Consider the following 18,031-nt stretch of genomic DNA (forward strand, 5'->3'; position numbering starts at 1 on the left):
TTGGGTCCTGTGCCTTGTTCACGGTTCAGAGAGGACTGGCTGTGGGTGGCTGCCTTGAAGTCTCCTAGTTCACCTTCTCTTCTGGGAGCTGGTCTCCTGCCAGGGACTTGGCTGAGTAACCTGGAACATGGACATTTCTTGACTTTGGGTCATATAAATGCCCTACCTCAAGTGAGGGAGATCAGTTACTGAAACTGACCATTAGGTTTCTAAGTAAGGCTGGCTGTGGGGATCAGTGTGGCATAGGCTGGGGAAACTGGAGTCAAGATCATTGGCATTTACTTTACTAAACGACTTGGACAGAAACTGGTCAACTGATCAGTTAGCCTGGCATCTTGTACGTTCTGCCTCACCCTTCAAGTCGCCTCACTGGCGTGCAGATCTAGGGCTTTGTTCTCTAGGACTTTCTAAAGTGTTTCCCAAGCTCCCCAAATTCCTTAGAGCATATTTGAGACCATAATTTCTTTCTTTTTTCTGTTGTTAATTATTTTCTTAAGATTACACAAAGAATTTTTACCTATTATAGAAACATGAGATAATTCAGAAAAACAAAGTTAGAATAAATAGAAAAACAAAATGAAGCAAGAATAAAGGTCATCTTCATTAACATTTTATTGCATAAATTTTTGTGTATGTTTATTGCTGTCACTTTTTTTTTTGAGTGTATTCTAGACATCTTGTTAATAAATACACTTTTATACAATCATTTTAAAAGCTGGCTGCATTGTGTCCCATTGTCTGGATACACATAATTTTTTTTGCCAGGGCGAGAAAGTGGTTTCTGGTTTTTCTGTGTATAACATCCTTATAGTTCATGCACATCTTTGACTATTTCTCATAACTTCCTGGACTTGGAATTTGTGTCAAAATGTGCTTATTTTTAAGATTTTTATGTCTAAATTGCCCTACAGGAAGGTAGTGCCGGTTTATGAGTGGCCATTCCTTTAACGCTAGCTTTCATGTACTAATGATAATTTCATTCACACTGGAACCAGAGTTCAACAAACTATACAGACTTGCTTTCTTTTTCAATTAACTTCTTCATTGTGGTTTTATTATTCACAATCCTGGATGCATTAAGAATGTTCAGAAAAATGGGGATAACTTATCCCTCCATACACGTAACCAATATTAGCTCAGTGCTAACCATGTACTCAGGCTGGGCACTCAGCACAACAGTGACCAGGACTCAAACCCTGTCCTCAAGGAGCCTGCAGCCTAATGGTATTAATTAGAACCAGAATTGTAGATAAGTAATAACCAATTTGCGCACAGTAATTTTAACGTCCCTCTTGGTGTATATTACCTCATTTAAATTACACAGCAACATTGATATCAGAATTACTATCCCCATTTAAAGGACGAAGACATCAAGGCAGAAGGATACCAGCTAAATGCTTATGCAACTAACACACAGCAGAGTAGCAACTCTAAATCTCATGCTTCTTCCATTATATCTCTAAGAGAGCAGAGGTGAAAGAAAGTATTAAGGACATTAGAAAGGCTTGTTTACCCAAACTTTTTGTCTCATTGCCTTTTCTTCTGAAAATCTTTCATTCGTTCCTTTATAGTAAGCGTTACCTCTTGAGATGTACCTCTTTTTAAGAGGTACCTAGATATAATGCCCCAAGAAAAACAATACTGTCTGTAGGTTTTCTCTTTATAGGAGGGGCTGAGGTGGAGGCGGGGTTGCAGAAATGGGAGAGAAGATGAATGCACTTAATGCTACTGAGGTGTACACTTAAAAATGGTTAAAATGATAGTTTTTGTGTTATGTATATTCTTAAAATATTACCCAACCTCAAGTTTTTAAAATTATCATAAACAAACATTGTCATCTGCCAGGGGAAAAAAGAAATGGGAAGCTAGGATCTCAGGAGGTGAACTTCACCTACCTGCCCTGTATTTAACACACACAGTCCCTCCTACCATAAGATGTCGGGACTCTAATACTGAAAGAATTATTTTAAGGGATATCATTTTTAAAAGTTGTTTGATAGTTCAAGTCCAATAATTCATTTTTATTTCAGAAGCCCTGAGTGGGGATTTGACTTGCTCCAGTTCGCACTCATTATTGGCAGAGAAGGGAGTAGAGTCCAGTTTTCTAATCGCTGGCTCGCTGTACTTTTCTCTACATGCCATTCTTCCCTATAAGATCTCATACAAATTTCAACTTCTTGATGCTATGTCTCCCCAGAGGGGATCAGGTGAGGGAATGGGAAAATGGGATTTGAATGATTTGCTCTCTGGAAACTATTGTGAAGTAAGTTGAAGCTGTCTGCTTACCCTTGGCCTATTTTTTTCTCACCAACCAATTGAATTCTTTCATTTCTATAAATAGGTATATGTTTTTCAGAATATATTAATATAGTCTAAGCTATTCTCCACTTAAACTTTGATTTTATTTGATAACCATTTCTATAGAATATTTCTTAATATGTTGGTTAGAAATTCATTTTGGGGGGGGGTCAAATGGAATGAAACAATGATTGACCATTGAAGTGTCATATTTAATAATAGAAAGAGGAGAGCCACTCACAAAAGGAAAAGAAAGTATTATTCGGATATATCCTGAGGACACACTAGACTAGAGGTCATGCTTTGACCCAGAGAATGTGAGGTTTCTGAATTGACTGGAGATCTCCGATATCCGTGGGAGTCAGTTCCATTCATGGCCTGAGGCTGAGCTTGCTGCCACCTCACTCTGGTGCCAACTGGCCAACTGCTGCAGTGTCCACTTCCCTGTCTGTTAAACAGGGGTGTTTTCATCACCATCACTCTCTAATACCTTTAGATCTATCAGGAGGATGCATGAATACGAGCCGAAAGAATTAAAATATGAAATGCCCATCAACTTTTAGTAAAAAGCCTGAGCAGTACACATAATAAAATACAATTATAGCAGAGAAAAGTGGGTAGAGAAGAAAATTTTAACTATTTTTAATCACTGGGACTTTAAATCTATTTCATTAATCATAAGATTGTAAATCCATCTCTTACCTTTCCTTCTTTCACCTCCTTTTCTTTATTCCTTTCCCTCATATTTTTTCTTTCTTTTCTCTCCTTTCACCTGTTTCTCATATTACAGCTTCCCCTTTTATTTACTTTTTTATGGCCCCATCTCATTTAGGAATATGAAGATGTAGTTTAGCAATGTAGGCACAGGGAAATGTAAGATACACGAACAAGAAGTCAACCATCTTTGCTTGCTTTCAACTTTTATTAAAGTATATTTTAGATCATTTATAAAGTACAAGGCACTGTGCTAGACACTACAGAAACTGCAAAAAGGCAAACAAGTATGCCCTGTATGTGTTTATAGTCTAGTAGGGGAAAGAAAAAAATGACCATAACTTGGGAGAAACTGATTAGTGCTTTAAGAGAAGGAACATGCCTTATATGGTGGGAGAAAGGAGTAACCCAGGTACCCAATAGAGTTTGTGGAACCAGATCCATGGATTGATGAATATACAGCAGTTCATTTATTTATAATTCATTCAACAAACATTTATTGTATGTTTCTAGGTACCAGGTATTATGCCTGGAACTGGGGATATGACAGGGAGCAAAAGCAATAGTGGTCCCAGTCTTCCAGGTGCTTCTAGTCTAGTTTGGGATACAGACTTTAAACAAATAAACATACATATTCACATCTAAGTAACAAATGAAGGGAAAGAAAAGGGTTCCTGGAGATAGATGGAGGCATTAACAGAGTACTCTGAGCTCTGGATGAACAGGAGGAGGTGGAGGGAAAGCAGGGCGAGGTCTCCACGAAGCGGTAACAGCAAGAATTAGGTCTTGGGGCAGTTTCCTGGCACCTTGAGAAACTAAAAGTAGGCCTCTGCACTCAGTAGAAGGAGGGAGAGTGATGAGACATAAGGTTGGAGAGTTGGCAGAGGCTAGGTGATGTGGGGTATTTTAAGTCATGATAAGGATTTCAGATTTTATTTTAAGTACCTATGGAAATGGTTAAAAATTTTAAGTAAGGGAGTGACATGAATGAATTCATGTTTTAAGACCCTCTGGCCATCAATAGAAAGATTGAACTAGATAGAACAAGCTGGAGCATGAGGGGTCCAGTTCAGCTGGGACAGATCTAGGATGAGGGTGGAGTGGCTGTGTTTGGACACCAATTTAGAGTCTGTGTTGGAATTAGAGAACAAGATGACTCTTTTTTTTTTTAGCTTATTTAAAAAAATTTTTTTTTTAAATTAAAGTTCACATTCAAAGTTATTTTATATTAGTTTCAGTTGTACAACATGGGGGTTAGATAAATTTGACTTTCTAATTAGTATCAATCTTATCTGACCAAACTACATTTTTGTTCTTCTCTTCCTACTTACTGAGTTTTCAAAAATCTGTAATTTGCTTTTCATAATTGTCTCAGATTCCATTTTCATGTTTGATCAGTAAAATATCAATTCATCTAAAAGTCTCTTGTTGTGGTTCTTGCTTCTCAACTCCTAGACTTCCCTCGACTACACTGTGCTGAGCTTCCCTGGGCTCTGTCCTCTCTCATGTCCTTCCTTTCCCTGTCCCCTTCCTGTGTTGGTTCTAATGAGGGGGTTAGAAAGGAGGAAGTCATCAGGAAGCTGTCAGAGGGTAAAGGAAAGTCTATGTGTAAGGGAGCCAAAATAGAAAGTAGGGGGGCCCAGAGGAATTTTGCTGATCTCTTTCAATTTTTGCCACAACTTTTCCTTATTTCTGTCATCTGTGCTTAGAAAGGGAGAAGCTGTGGGCAAATGCCTTTTCACATCCTACCTCTTATGCCCCTCATAGTAATAATGATGATGTTAACAGGCCTATGTGAGCAAAAGTAGCACCCTCAAGGCCTGGCACTCAGAATGGCTACTGTTATAGCAATTCTTCTGGAAAATGAAACAAAACAAAACAAAATGAAACAAACATCTTCCTTCCCCAATGGAGTAGTTTTTGATAATTTTACTGATGCTTAAAAATCAGACTTGGGATCAAAGTTAAACAGGTCTTATCCAAGGTCATGTGGCAAACCTGTAAGCCAACCTTGGATTGATTAGATGTTGTGTATCTTCATAGGGGTTTGGGTTACACAGGTACATGCATTTGTCAAAATGCAGCACCTGTAAACTTAATATTTGTGAATGTTATACTATTTAAATTTTATATCAGAAGGGAAGATCCTGAGCTCAACTTAATAATATGCATGCTGACGTAGTTAGAGGGAAGTATATTGAGGCTTATAATTTACTTTGAAATTGAGATGGATTATGGATGAATAGAAGGATACATAGACAGACAGCTGTGATATAGTAAAATGATCATGATAGAATCCAGGTGGTATTATGCTAGTGTTCACTGGAAAGTGTTTTCAATTATGTTGTATGTTTGAGATTTTTACTTATTTATTTTTCTTTCTTTCTTTCTTTCTTTCTTTCTTTCTTTCTTTCTTTCTTTCTTTCTTTCTTTCTTTCTTTCTTATTAAACTTATTGGGCGACATTGGTTAATAAAATTATATAGGTTTCAAGTGTATAATTCAATAATATGTCATATGTATATCATATTGTGTGTTCACCACCCAAAGTTAAATTTCCTTCTGTCACCATGTATTTGGCCCCCTTTACTCTTATCTACCTCCTGCCTCCTCTCCTTCCCTCTGGTAACCACTAAACTTTGTCCATGTCCATGAGTCTCCATTTGTTTGTCATGTTCATTGCTTTCAGTTTTATATTCTACATGTAAGTGAAATCATATGGTTCTCAACTTTTCTAACTTATTTCACTTAACATGATAATCTCGAGATCCATCCATGTTGTCACGAATGGTAGCATTTCATCTTTTCTTATGACTGAGTAGTATTCCATTATATATATGTACCACATCTTCTTTATTCAATCATCTATCAGAGGATGCCTTGGTTGTTTGCATGTCTTGGCTGCCGCGAATAATGCTGCTATGAACATCAAGGTGTACATATCTTTGTGGAAATATATTTTCAAATTTTGGGGGTAGAGATGCAGAAGAGAGATTGCTGGGTCATATGGTAATTCTAGTCTTAGTTTTTTGAGGAACCTTAGTTTTCCTTAGTGGGTATATCCATTTACTTTCCACCAGCAGTGTATGAGGGTTCCTTTTCCCCACAACTTCTCCTATACTAGTTATTATTTATCCTATTGATGATACCCATTCTAACAGGTATGAGGTAGTACTTCATTGTGGTTTTGATATGCATTTCCCTAATAATAAGTGAGGTTAAGCATTTTCCTTGTATCTGTTGCCCATTTGTATATCTTCTTGGGAATTGTATGAATTCTTTGTATATTTTTTATATTAATTAGCCCTTTATCGGAGGCACTGTTTGCAAATATATTTTCCCATTAAAATGGTTGCCTCTTTGTCTTGTCGATGGTTTTTTGCTGTGCAGAAGTTTTTTAGTCTGATGTAGTCCCATTCGTTTATTTTTGCTTTTACTTCTCTGGCTTTTGAGGCCAAATTCATAAAATCCTCTTTAAATCCAAAGTCTGTTATTTCAGTATTTATGTTTTTTTCTATACAATTTATTGTTTCAGATATTATATTTAGGTCTTTGATCCATTTTGAGTTAATTTGGGTGTATGGTGACAGATAGCAGTCTAGTTTCATTCTTTTGCAGGTGGCTTTCCAGTTTTCCCAGCACCATTTATTGAAGAGGCTTTCTTTTCTCCATTGTAAATTTTTGGCTTCTTTGTCAAAAGTTATTTGCCCATATGTTCGGGGGTATATTTCTGGACTCAATTCTGTTCCATTGGTGTGTCTGCTTTTCTGCCAATAATATCATGTTGTTTTGATTATTGTCACTTTGTAGTATAATTTGAAGTCGGGCAGAATGATACCTCTGTCCTTGTTCTTTTTTCTCAGGATGGCTTCGGCAATTCGGGGTCTTCTATGCTTTCATACAAATCAGATGATTTTTTGTTCTGTTTCTTTAAAAAAATGCCATTTTGATGGGGATTGCATTAAATCTGTATATAGGTTTGCATAATAAGGTCATTTTAACTATGCTGGTTCTTCCAATCTATGAACACAAAATAATTCCATTTCTTTGTGTCTTCTTCAATTTTTAAAAAAGTCTTATAGTTTTCAGTGTATAGGTCCTTCACATGCTTCATTAGGTTCATTCCTAGGTATTTTATTCTTTTCGTTGGAATTGCAAAATAAATTTTTTTTTCATTTCTTTTTCTGAAAATTCATTGGTAGTGTATAGGAACACTATGAATTTTTATATGTTGATTATGTATCCTGAAACTTTACTGTATTCATTTATTGTTTCTAATAGTTTTTTTTTTTTTCCAGTGGAGCCTTTAGAAGTTCTATACTCAATTTATAAAGTGTTTTAATCATAATGGATGTTCTATCTTGTCAAATGCTTTTTCTGCATTTATCGATATGATCATATCATTTTAATCCTTTATTTTGTATATGGGGTGTATCACATTAATCAATTTGCATATGTTAAACCATCCCCATGCCCCTGGAATGAAGCCCACTAGATCATGATGTATTATCTTTTTAATGCATTGTTGTATTCTATTTGCTAGAATTTTGTTTAGGATTTTCGCATCTGTAGTCATCAGAGATATTGGTCTATAGTTTTCCTTTTTACCAGGTTTTGGTATCAGGGTAATGTTGGCCTCATAAAATGAATTAGGAAGTATTGCCTCCTCTTCAGTTTTTTGGAAAAGTTTCAGAAGACCAGGTATTAAATCATCTTTGAATGTTTGGTAGAATTCACTAGTAAAGCCATCTGATCCTGAACTTTTACTTTTTGGGAGGTTTTTGATGATGGTTTCAATTTTCATACTGCTGATTGGTCTAGATTTTTTAGATTTTCCAGTCCTTCTTGATTCAGCCTACGAAGGTTGTATATTTCCAAGAACTTGCCCAATTCTTCTAGATTATTATATTTAGTGGCATATCATCTTTCATAGTAGTCTTATATGATATTTTGTATTTTGGTGGTATGTGTTGTAATTTCTTATTTATTTGATATTTTTCATAATAAAATTTAGAAAAAAATTGCCCATGGCCAAGCCTGGATTCCTTCCCAAGAGCTTTATCTCTGACTAGCCATGGTTCCTGCTTCCCTCTGAGCCCCCATGAGCAGAGCCACTACTTAAGGGTCCCTGTAAGACCTGTAAGCTGAAAAAGGCACACTGTTATATGTGGTGATTACCCTCCTTGGCAAAGAAAGCTCACCTTTTTTCATAACAAGGGAAGCAAAATTCCTTCCAGCTTGGTTGGTCCCCTCATATTAACAAATGCCAGAGCACTCTAAACCACAGCGAACAGTTCTCAAACAGCCCCTCTGCTTCAGTTGTCATCACCTCTTCTCTCAGCTGCTCCCTGGGCTTTGGCAGCTCCTGCTCCTCTTACAGCCTCTCCGTCGCCATCGGCCTTCCCCGCCATCTTCCTCATGCCCCATGGCCTGGGTTCTGGGCCCAGGAACCATCTGAAGTTCCTCCTTTGCCTTCCCCCTTTAAACCTCATCTGAGATAAATCCAAGGGTTTAAGCATATGTCTCTATTTATGGATTTAGTTTGCTTAATAATTTAATCAAGCATATCAAATCTGCTACTGCTCTGTCTTAAACTCTGACTTTCGTCCATTTTGCATTATAATAATTCCTGTCATTTACATATGCATTTCTTAATTCCAAGCACTCTCCATCTCTTTCCAAAAAGCTCATTTAAATTTTCACAAGGTAGCCTGGCAAGTATTATTCAGCTTTCATAGATGGGAGAATTGGGGAGACAGTTATAGAGTTTTTGCTGTATGTACTCGTTTGCTTCATGTTTCTGTATATAGTCACCCAGTTAAAACACACAACCTTCTTGTGAGGCACTTGCTGTTTGTACCACTTTGCAAAGAAGGAAACCATGGTCCTAAGAGAATATTTTCTGAGGTCCATCAACCAGATGACAATTGACGCTAGAAGTGCAGTCCCACAGAATGTCAGAGCAGGAAGGGATGTCAGTGGCTTCCCAAACCATTGTATTTTCAAATTAGGGATACTGAGGCCTAGAGAGTAGATGTGAGCTATTTAGAAGAAATGCTAGAATTGGAACTCGGGTCTAAATTTTCTGACTCGATATAGATGACAAGAAACTCCATATAGCTTTAGACATATGGGGAAAGTTGGAGTGTTTCACACCCACAGGGTACCACCCTAGGCTGGCATTACAGATTTTAAATCTGGTATTAGCTGAGTGCGGGGTTGTCTTGAAAACTTAGCCACACACAGCCTGCGAGGCACTTGGGCAGCTCAGGCATAACTGATGTTCCTTTGTCCAATAATTGTCTCCTATACTAGGAGGCTTTGCAAGCAGAGCCTTGCAAGCAGTTGCAACATAAACATTGAAATGAGAGTGAATAGAAAAAAAGCATGGCAAATAGACCCCACAGCAGCTGGGCACCTGGGCCTGCTTTTTACAACTCCCGCTTGACACATACTGATTCAAATTAATTCGGTTGAAGGGTGAATGGGGAATGCCAAGGCCCAGTTTCCTCCTGGATCTGATGTGCATCACCTCCAAGTAAGCAGCATAAGCTAGCTTATCAGATAGCTTTTGGATATGGCCATATACACCAGGTGTTGCAGACAGAGTCTTACTTCTGAGCTGATATTTGCCTCCCTCTCCAAATAAAGTTAGTAGTTAGGTCTAAGGTTAATTTGTATATTTAGTTGCTTGTATATCAACTAAAATTGCTTAGTCATTTAACACATGGGGCTCCTGTCATTGGAGGTGAACCACGCTGTACAAACTGTCCCGTGATAGGTGAATTGATTGTCTGACTGGTGTGTAACAAGGCTGGACTTGAACTTCATTTGAACTCCTAATTAGCAGTGGACTGACCTCTTACTGGAAGTGTGACTGAAAGAGACCAGGTTGTCATAATGCAACCTGGTTTGGACTGATGTCCTATGCATGATATTATGTAAGACTGTATGAATCAGACTTTGGTGAATGAGCTTGAAGACAATTGGCATCTGACTGTTGTTGGGTCCCGCAGGGCCCCATCATTTCCTTGGTACTGGGGGTGGGGTTTCCCTGAAAGGAATAGGCATTCTCACTGTCAATCTTCTTAGAGTAGGTTATTACTAGGGATGGTGGCTGTGTAACTTAACATCCAAACTAGAGCTATTAGGGAGTGGAATGAGGAACTAGTAATAATTATACAGGAACATAAAGTATGAACCAGGACTGACAGTCATCCATCTCCTAGGGCACTCAGAGGTGAAATAAGAGAAAATACTGCCTCCCAGGGCTCCGAAGAGTCCTGGAGCGCTTCCTGGCCATAATGGTGGCATGCTGGGCACTGAGAGGAAGAGGAACATAGGGACACTGAGCGCAGATCTGAGTCTTGGAACTTGTAAGTTGTTCCTTGAATTGTATTTGCAGTACATTATCTTGGATTTATACATGCCGATTCTTTAAATGATACTGCCTGGAGATTTGTTGTGTGTGGGGAATGAAGGGAAGGCTGGGGCTGGGGTAGAAAACACCAGGAAGAAAGAAGTGTCCCCTCCCTTGAGGGCTGAGTGCTGGGAGCAGTAGGGGGTGGTGTGCAGGGGTGTCTCCAGCAGAGCAGAGCTGTGCACAGTGCTACATCATCCTCCCTGGAGGCAGCAGGACAAGGATGAGAGCAGCACTAGCGGGCTGGTGCAGACAGGAGCAGAGGCCAGGGGCCAGGTGAGGAGGAAGGGCCTTGGAGCAGTGGTCCTGGCTGGCCTGCTGTGGACCCTCTACCATCTGCTATCTGCGAATACAGCGTGGCTCCAGGTGCTTTACTTACCTGCCTAAGTCTACTCTTCACTCTTTCCTGTCTGAGTGATCTTAACAGAATATTTACTTTGCTATCACAAGTGAAAAGGCTTTTAGATTTCATTGCTATTCTATTCTTTCCTGAGGCATCTCTCTTTGGGGGAGATAATGGATGTCCTAGGGAGGCAGTATCAGCTCCAGGCTCCCTTGCACTCTGCACATACCTCCAGTCTGGCATTTGAGTTCTGAATTTTAATTGCCTGTGGGTTCTATCTCTCCCACTCCCTCTGCTAACAGCAACTTAAGGTTGTCACATCCCCAGGGTCCAACACAGTGCCTGGCAAAAAGCAGTCATCCAGTAAGTCTTTGTGTAAATGATGGGGAGAGACAGAAATGACTCTGAAGTGGGAGACAGAATGGTCAAGATTTAGATTCCATGTTCCTCAAGGTCTCAAATATCCATGTGGGTTTGCCAAGATAATGTAAAAACTCTTCTAGCATTTTTTTCCTATTGCTTTCAATTTGATTTTATTAATCTGTTTCTACCCTACAAAGAGAGAAAAAAGGGATCCTACTATTGTGGCTTAAAAACAATTGGGGCAAGTAGTAATTATTTTTAATTAAATGAGTTAAATATTATTCCCAGCGCATCTTTTTTTTTTTTTTTGTACTTCTTACAACTTATATAGGGATGCTATTTTTGTCATCTCCATTTTTTGTTTCTCTACAGTCCAGGAGTCAATTTAAAAATTGACATTATTGCCTTAAAACTCTGAAGTTATTTCACATCTTAACCTAGGAGTGTTACCCTCTTTAATTTGGCACACAATTTTCCTTAGAAAAATTTCCTTATTGAACCCAGGGTGTTAGAAAAGTTGACATGATATATCTACTTACATGTCTTTGTGGGTTTGTTTCTGTTGTCTTTTTTCTCCGTGGTTCTTACTCATAGAGACTTTATACTTGACATTGCATTTGAAATTTTATTTATAGAAATGATCTGAGGCCAAAATGAAAACGCATACCTCTACAGAACATTTTCATTTGCTTCTGACACTGGGACCACCTTAACTGAAGTCCCAGCCTTGAGATTCCCTGAGTGAGTCCCCTTGTGAGGACAGTGTTACTTCCCATTCACTCTCTCACAGTAGTGGTTCCCACACTCATCTACACCTTGGAATTGCCTGGGAGTTTCAAAACATATGGATGCCTGTGTCCCACTCCAGAGACTGTGACTTAATTGGTCTATGGGGTGGCCTGCGCTTTGGTCTTGTTAAAAGCTCCCCAGTGATTCTAATGTGCAGATGGGTTTGGGAAGCTCTGCTCTAAGAGTAAAGCCCTTAGGGACTTCAACTTAGTGTGTGAGTTTTTATCAGACTCTCCACTTGGCAGGCCCTTTTATGTGAGGCTGCCAAATACCACAGCTCCATATTGCAGCTGTTTCTTCCTGATCTGGACAAAAGCAGCTTTGAGTGATTGCTTCTCATGGTCTCCCAAATTTTGACATGGTAATCCTTCAGTATCTTATGAGTGATTTGATGCTTTTTAGAAAAATTAAAACATAAATATATATATTTAAATATATTTAATTATATATTTTAGTATAGTTTATATTTAATATATTTAATTATACAATTAATAAATTATAATGAATTTATTTAATTATACATTAAATATATTAGTATATTTAAATATATAAAGTTAAATAAATATAAATAAATAAGTATATTAGATATATATATTTTTCCGTACAACTGTTTTGATTGACCTCAATGGGAGGGTTGGTCTAGCCTGCCATTAAGAGAATTGTAAGTCTTCCAATTGCTTTTTAAAAGAAGAAATAGGTGTTGTATTTTAGAGTTCTTACCCTTCTGAAAATATCACTATCGTATCCACTCTCTGGAGTCATAATTTGGCTGGGATTTGAAGTCTAGGTTGAAATTTAATTTTCTTTAAAATATTTGAAGGCACTGTCTTATTGATCTCTCTAACATTCATTGTAGCTTTTGAATAATCCTGTTTCTACCTGATACCTGTTTCCTTGCAAATGGCTTTCCCCCACCCCCCACACCACTCCCGTTTTGGGAACCATTAGGATCTTCTCTTTCTTCTCACAACTCTGATATCTCGCAATTTATGTACTTTTATGTGGGTCTTATTTCATCCATTTTCTTGGGCATAAAGGAGCCGTTTTCAATCTGGAGATTTTTGTTTTACTGTTAAAAAAGTTTGCCATATTACTTTCATATTTCTCACCTCTCCATTTTCTCTCGTATCTTTTTTAAGAAATCATTTCGGTTGGATGGTGGGCCTCTTGGATTCATCCTTTACGTTACTTATATTGTCTTGCCTAATTTTTAGTGCTATCTTTATGTGCTAGTTCTTAGAAGATTTCCTAGACTTTATTTTCCAATCTTTCTAATGAATGTTTTCATTTGATTAAATTTTTACTTCCAGAAAAAATTTTTATTTTTTGTTCTTTGATTTATTCTTTTACCTAACCTATATTTCTGGATGTAAAGATACAATAACTTCACTTATTTCCCAAGGATTGTAGATTTAAAAATCTTATATCTTGTTCTATTTGTTTCCTCTAGATTTTCCCCCCTTCTTCCTTCTCTTTCCTGGTAGAGGTTTTCCTCAATTGTCTGGGAGTCTTGGCACTCTGTTCATATTTAAGAGTGAGTCTCTAAAATATTGTTTGGAGTCTCTGAGTGAGTAGACATGACTTGTTTACCTGTGGGCTTTTTTTTAACCGGGTAGCTCATAAATAGAAAGGAAGGAGGGAAGGAAGGGAGGAAGGAAGGAAGGAAGGAAGGAAGGAAGGAAGGAAGGGAGGGAGGGAGGGAGGAAAGAAGGGGGGAGGAAAGAGAAAGGAAGGAAGCAAAAAACTGGAAGTTTTTTCTTTAAGTGCATTTAGTTTGTCAAAAAAGAATCTTCTAATATTCTGTATGTGCCTTTCAGCATATGGAGGGCAATTTGAGAAAAGGTGACTGTGCAGTTCAACTATTTCTTTTGCACACTTTCATCTTCCTCTTCTCTGCTGTCTCCATCTGTGTATCCCTGAGTTTGTCTTCTCCATTAACTCTTTTATCACCGGTCCAGGAAATTAGCAGCCTAACTGTGTGAGGTGAGGGAAGGGTATGGCTACGCCTTAAACAAACTTTCAATGTCTATTTTTAGCGCCTCAGCTCAACTCAGCTCTTCATTGTACCTTCTGTCTCCAAAGCTGAGCATATCAGATTTTCCACTGGGGTGACTTGGCTCAGTAATTAGCGATCATGCCCCTCCAGGTGACTTAGATCACTGCTTCTTCCTCTGTCATGCTGAATTACTCACCTGTCCTCTATCTGATTCTGTCTTCTAAAATTGAATTCTCTTTCTGATTTCATCTTCTTTATTCTCTTCATCTTTTATAGGTTTCTGTTTTCTTTTTGTTGTTGTAGTTTTTTTTAGTATCAAATTAGTGGAGCCTCAAGCAGAAGAGGAGATAAAAATCTTCATTCTTAAAACATGCTTGAATTAACTCGAGATGGCTTGTCTGTTAAACACAATTCTCTTGGGGGTTTTGCTAAGATTATTTTGGATTTATAGGTTAATTTGAGAATTGTCAATTCTATATTACTGTGTCTTCCTATTCAAGAACATAAGTCTCTCCATTTATTTTGATCATTATGACCTGCAAGTTTTTACAATTTTTTCACATTGGCTTTATTATTAAAAATATTGCTCTGATGAAGAGCATAAGCGACATAAATGAAAAGCATATTTGTGAGTTTAAAGATTGACCTGAAAAATTGACCCAGAACATAGTGCAAAAGAACAAAGAGGAAATGTATGAGAGAAGAGTTAATGTGACTTGGAAAACAGATACAGTAATTCCAACAGCCTTCTAATAAGAGTTTCATAAGGAGAGAACAGAGAGAAAAGAGAAAGAAATGAAAGAATAAAATTTCCTAAAGTTGCAGAATCAGGAAAACACACAAACACACATCCTACTCCACATTGTGGACAACATTTCAGAAAAATAAAGACGAAATTCTAAATGATTCAAGAGAGCAAAGATAAGTTACATTAATTTATACCCCGAGGACTTTGTCCACTCAGCATAGACAGGTTAAAATCAATGACTATAGGGACAAGCAAATAAAACCTGCTAATATTTTTGTCTTGAGAACAAGCATTGTCTGTCACCAGCACCAGGAGACCCTGTGTAAGTTGTACAGCATGGCATTCCTATGTTTAGAAACAGTTCTTCCCAGCCATTAAGGGGACACCAATTAATAGGAGGTAGCACAGGACCCATCTATTTTCTAGTCAGTTGTGATGCCTGCAGCCTCTACGGTCCTTTGAGCATGCTTCATTTGGAGAACCACCCTCTCCCCTCATCCTTCCAGCATCTCAGAATCCCAAAAAACTCTTAGACAGAAGAGGGCCTTTGACTTGGAATTAAATTATCTCATACATCAGAATGGAGGAGAAACATCCTTTACATGAAAGGAAAGCCCAGAGCAAGGCCTGAGGCTGCTCAAGTCCCAGCCTCAATTTCCCTACCTTTCCTTTAAAGGTCCAAGAAGAAAAGATGTTCATTAGAAGATCCTCTTGAGATTTTTAAGTGCTGTCCTGATATGTCCCTAATGAGATGTGGGGCAAATCAGATGGTGCATTTACTAAGCAATGATACACTTCTTTGAGTGTGTGTAAATATAGGAGGGATATCTTAAAATCATTTGATATAGCAGATTTTATCCCTTATTTTACAGATGAACAATGGCAGCCGAGAGGTGTGGAGTCTCATTTGTCATTAGAATTATGGAGAAGGGCAATTTTTATGCTGATCGTATGTACTATACCCAAACTGTTTTAGCACAAACTTATTGAAACCTTTTCCCTTTGTCTTCTTTAGATGCCTCTGAATTATTGCCCAGCTACAGGTCTTGGACTCTACAAAGTGTGAACATCAGAGCTTTGGCCTGAGAACCTGGACTAGCGTGAGAATGTGAGTCTATTTTCTAGGTATGGCCCATTTGTTCATTCAATTGCTCAATAAATGTGAGGCTGGTGCCTGGTGCTGGCCCTGGTATTAAGGGGCTCAAATTCCAGTTCCATCACCCACTGGCCAGGTAGGCTTGAGTAAGTCCTTTAAGCTCCCTGATCCTAAAGGTTCCTCATCCTTAAATAGAATGCTGGTTTTGCTTACTAGACTCACAGTTTTTTTTGTGTGTATGGATATAGTCAAACAATATACATAAAAGTGGTGATGGGAAAACCCATGGGACATTATCATTTTCCTTACAATGTCTTTGTCCTAATTAATTTGAGTTTCTAAATAAATGATGACTTCAAATAATGCTTTCACTCCCCACCAGAACTAACAGTGTATGCTCCTTCTAGGTGTGGGGCAGTTGCAACCCTCTTCCTTTTCATCTCCTGCAATCTCTTTTTCTTTGGGTTCTGCATGGTGTGCATGAGTCACTTCTGCTCTGGATAACTGTAAAGTTCTCTGCCCTTCCCTTGAAGCACCAGAAGGAAGAAGGTAGTGCCGTTGGCTGGGAGGACCCTCACTGAGCTCTCCTGGGTGGTGACATCCATCATCCTTGATTTCCCAAGAGGTATCCCAGCTGCTACATTGGAGCTGCTCAAGAACAAGCGACTGACTTTCCATGGCTGAGGTTCTGATTTGGGTCCACGAGCCTCGTGTCAGGCCACACCACCTATTTTCAGTCAAGTTAATGATAACTAACACTTCAGTGTTCTAAGAATTTTACATACATTCATTAACTTATTCAGTCCTGACGACAACCTTGTATTACCTTGCATCATGGAGGAGAAAACTGAGACTCTTTAACAGACTTGCTCAAGGTCACAGAGCTGGTGGGTAGCAAAGCTGGAGTTTGATCCCAGGAAATCTCTCCTCAGAGTCTTATAGACTCCTAACTACATTGTTATCCTAGCTTTTAAATTAGCTTTTCTTAACTAAGGAGCTCAGAATCAAGAAAATCTCTCAGCACTGACAGTGCCTAGTAGGGTACTGGCATTCCTTGATTCTCTGATGATTTAAATAGAAGTCAGCTCTGAGGCTCCACCTGTAAGTGGAACACCTCTTCTGTATCCAGCCCAGCCAATTGGACACTGATCTCCTTGACGCTTGAGTAGCTGGCTAAGGCAGGCTGAACCACATGAAATTGTCAATATTTGGCCATTTTGTACTTACACAGATTGCAATTTCATATGGTTCAACCCAATATTTGCTGAGCCCCTACTTAGATGCAAAATTTGATTCCAAGCACTTCATGCTATCTCATTTCATCCTCACGATATGGGCATTCTTTGTTTTATTGCACTTTGCTTTATTGTGCTTCACAGATGCTGTTTTTTTTTTTTTTTTTTTTTTTTTTTTTCGAATTGAAGACAAGACCCTCCACCAGCAAAAAGATTACAACTTCCTTTATTGTAATACTCACTTTATCGTGGTGGCCCGGAACCAAACCTGCAGTATCTCCAAGGTAAGCCTGTACTTCTAAGTGTTTTTACTCTTCACTTTTTGCACAAGGAAACAGTATCAAGTTAACTAGCTGGGGATCACACAGTAATTTTATGTGGTAAATCCAGAGAGCATGTTCCAGCTTGGGTCCTTTTCCACTGCACAGCATCTGCAGGCTGAGCCCTTGGAACTCAGTGCAGCTGAAGGTCTTGGAGGCAAAGGGTCACATTGAACTGGCAGACTCGAGTCATACTAGTTTTGAAGTGAATCATGAATCAAATGACCTCTGGAAAACAGGCAGATGTGACTCAATCAGCAGCAAAAACTCTCTTTGGAAAACTAAATCTGACCTGCTAAATTTTATTCACTGTTTCACAGTCACTGGAGCCCACAAACATGTGGGTATGCTAGCTGTAGCTTTAAAGAGAATTTGAGTATTTAAGGGTGATTTGTTTAATTGAAGAACTCTGTTATGTGTAGCCGAGCGAGGGGAGCCCAAATGGAGAACACCTAAAAGCCCTGGAGACTATTAGAATTCCAGGCCGAGGCAAATACAGCTGGAGAGCTTAGGGGAAGTTTGGGGGAAGAGGTGGCGTGGAGAGGTCTTTCATAGTTCAACCAAAAATAAAAAGAAAATATGGGGCTCTCCAGAATTCCTGGTACTGAGTGAGCTGTCTGGAGCTTGGGAATCCATTTTAACCACCTTGATTCATTTTGAATGAATCATTTTGGAATGACTATAAAATGTAAGTTATGAAACCTGGGCTG

General features: G+C 38.6%; 1 protein-coding gene across 2 annotated transcripts in view; it reads left to right on the forward strand.

Moving 5' to 3' along the window:
• The window catches only part of CCDC112 (coiled-coil domain containing 112), a 196,383-nt gene that overhangs the window by 45,940 nt on the left and 132,412 nt on the right, over positions 1-18,031 (forward strand). For both annotated transcript variants that reach the window (XM_016147422.2, XM_016147431.2), the window contains exons 2-3: positions 15,686-15,778; positions 17,191-17,285. The gene's annotated coding sequence lies outside the window, so the exon portion shown is untranslated. The remainder of the gene's footprint in view (positions 1-15,685; positions 15,779-17,190; positions 17,286-18,031) is intronic.

The sequence above is a fragment of the Rousettus aegyptiacus genome, unplaced genomic scaffold (assembly GCF_014176215.1).
Source record: "Rousettus aegyptiacus isolate mRouAeg1 unplaced genomic scaffold, mRouAeg1.p scaffold_m13_p_8, whole genome shotgun sequence".
In the NCBI taxonomy this organism is placed as follows: Eukaryota; Metazoa; Chordata; class Mammalia; order Chiroptera; family Pteropodidae; genus Rousettus; species Rousettus aegyptiacus.